General features: G+C 41.0%; 1 pseudogene; it reads right to left on the bottom strand.

Moving 5' to 3' along the window:
• Positions 1-441: 441 nt before the first annotated feature.
• LOC112622632 lies at positions 442-1,795 on the bottom strand (annotated as a pseudogene).
• Between the last annotated feature and the right edge of the window lie 1,278 nt (positions 1,796-3,073).

Here is a 3,073-nt window from a genome sequence, read left to right as displayed (position 1 = left end):
ACAACATATTGTTTTGAAATATGTACACATTGTGGAATGGCTAAATCAAGCCAATTACCATATGCATGACCTCACATAATTATCATTTTTTTGTGGTGAAAATACTTGAAAATCTCCTCTCTTAGCATTTTTTGATATATCAAGGTAGCAAATGCTGCTGTGCATCTTTAAATTTACACAACACTACAATGCATTAATACCCAGTGAAGTGCAAAATATGTATATGTGTGTGTGTGCGTGTGTATATATATATACACACACACACATTTACAGTAGTATTATTAGTCACCAAAATGGAGAGGGGAAACTTTACAATTGTGAGAATGTGCAAATGTTTCCATTAAGGCAATATTAACCCAGATAACCACTTAATACCTGTCCTCTCAAATGCCTTACAGTTCTGGAATGTCCATTGTGAAACAAAACGGTGCACAGTCTTTCCTAAATTCTCACACACGCTTCATTTTCTGACTTGACCGGGAAACTGAAAATCTGGCCATAGGCAATGTCTGACCCAAACGTAAAGCAGTTACATCTTGTCTGACCCAAACGTAAAGCAGTTACATCTACTGGCAGGCTAGCTGTGGCCTTTGCCCCTTCCTCTGAAGTGCCCAGTTGAGGATTGACTTCAACAAGATCCAGCGCTGACAGCAACCCTGTACTATGTATTTCCTCAGTAATATAGATGCTTTCTTGAAAGGTCAGTCCCCCTACAATAGGGATTCCTGTGACTGGAGCCAGTGTAGAGTCAAATGCATCAACATCAAAACTCAGATGGACAGACCTTTGTCTTTCCCAATCAGCAGATCAAATTTCTGTTGCATGACCTTCTGGGTACCAAATGGATCAGTGTCTCTCATGGAAAAATACTAGATATCATCGTTCTTTTAAAAAAATATCCCAGAGGGTCCACATCTCCTAGACCAGAATACACTACACTTGGGGAAGAGATACAAGGTTTGTCCAGGGAAATCCTAGAAGTTCTGGTACCTTTCCCTGTAGTTCTCTGAGGAGAAATGAAACTGATAGTCCATGGAGATTTCCTGATGAAATGGTAAGGGGTGTACTAATGTCTACTGGGCATCAACCCAAGTGGCACAAAGGCCTGGGCAGTTCCAGGCATGACCACTAATGGTACTAATTGCCAGGCTAACCAGCAGAGCCAGTTGCTGGTTGGCTGGGCCACTGAGCACAGATTCACTGTTGGGTTGTTGAAGAGCTCCTCTGTGGGGACTGGAGTAAAACTACAATTTCCAAAGTCTTTTAGGCAGCAGCCCAAATTGGAGACCCTTTTTATCAATCCAACTTTTCTTCTGGCAGATGGACCACATTCCACTCCTTTTCTTTTCTGTCCCTACAAGAACAGGGCTCCTATCAAAGCCAGACTTCTTCAGGACAGAATGCACTTGAGTCTGGAGGAGACAAGTTCCTTAGGGACTTGATTGGCAGTGTGAAGAATCACTGGGGCAGACGCAGAGCTCAGTACAGCTGGAAGCTTCCAGTCTCAGCAATTTTCAAGACAATATATTGTTATTAACTATAGTGGCCATAATTTTTAAATTCTGACTTCCCACGCACAAACACTAACAGACAGCAGGCAAATATACCAGGCATGTCAAATTTCTCAACCCAGACACATTTAGCAGATTTTATTTTAATGAAATAGAATTTTAAAAAAGATTTTATACTTCATTAAAGTTTACTTACTGTGCACTTTCGCTCCCTCTGCTGGTTGTGAAGACTGTGGAAAACCACAATACATTGCCCTGCCAGGACTTAGACAGCAACCTGACATCGTTTATGGTTAATCTAGAGAAGGAATGAAGGCAAGCAAGCAGTGAGCACTAGCCGTACCACTGACACAGGGGCATCTCACTCTCTGCCCTGACTATGATGAAGCTGTGAGGGATCATGCACTGCAGCCCCTATTGTGCAGATAAGGAGGGTGAATTCCAGAGATTCAAGGCCTTCCTTAGCTCCAGATCCACGTGTAACTTAGGGTTCGGGGCCGGAACTCTCATGTGCAACTTGGAGAAATGTTCCTAGTGCTTGTAAACTTCATGGGCAGAACTTCATGGATAAATCAGATTGAGCTGTTAATGAAGAGTTAACCTAGCTTTAGATGCAGCATCCTTTTCTTGTGAGCTGATTGCAAGTGTCAGGTATCAACTGGTGGAAGGCGCTTATCTCAAACCCTTAACAGACAGAAAATGTTCATTTCTTCATGTGATAAAAGAACAGTAAAATTCCAGCTTAAAGTTGTTACAGCTTACTCTCTGAACTCATTAAATGACTACTCTGCTTGGATTTTTAAAATGTGGTTTCATAAATTAAACACTGAGTCTTAAAACCTTCCTTGAGTTGTAATGGCTTTCCTTTGTGAAACCATGAGGGAATCCACCACCAACAAAGCGTTGTTTCCCATGCTCCTGTGCGTGCCTGGTGTCACCTGGGGTCTATGCCAAGTCAAACAAAAGAACTTTGGAAATCGTTTGTGAAGAAATTAACTCGTATACTTAAGTATATTTAAGTAGGTCAAACATCTCCTACTCCCCCACATTCCATGACTAATGCCCCAAATAAAAGTATATTCACTTTACATGCACCACATTTCCCAGAAAAAAAGCAGCAAATACAAGACATTTATCTGTCAGGGTGAATGCACAAGGTTCTGCTCATTTTTGCAGGAGGCAGGGAGCTGGAGGAGCTGCTGTCACCATCCTCTGACTCACAGATCACATAGGAGTCATTTGGTGCAGATGTTAGAGGAGAACAACATGCCTGGAACTTGTCTCTTGATAATGCTGTGGCTGTAGGACTGAAGAAGTTGGACTTGTAGTTTGTCCTTCCGCTTTGTATAACAGTTATTTATGCACTATTCTTTTTGCCTTTTTTGATTATAAGATCATTAAAGGCTGATAGAATGTCTTACTGCTTACAATATCTAGCGTGTACTAGTTGCTAAAAAGAGGTTTGTTAAATAAAGATTTATATACTAGGTTCTGAATACATGTTTGTTAAGTGAAAAACTTTTAAAAGGTAATTCATTTGTGACTTTTCCAAAGCATTTCCA

The sequence above is a fragment of the Theropithecus gelada genome, chromosome 4 (assembly GCF_003255815.1).
Source record: "Theropithecus gelada isolate Dixy chromosome 4, Tgel_1.0, whole genome shotgun sequence".
NCBI lineage: Eukaryota > Metazoa > Chordata > Mammalia > Primates > Cercopithecidae > Theropithecus > Theropithecus gelada.
The sequence above is the reverse complement of the archived record's forward strand: the minus strand, read 5'-3'. Positions and strand labels throughout refer to the sequence as shown.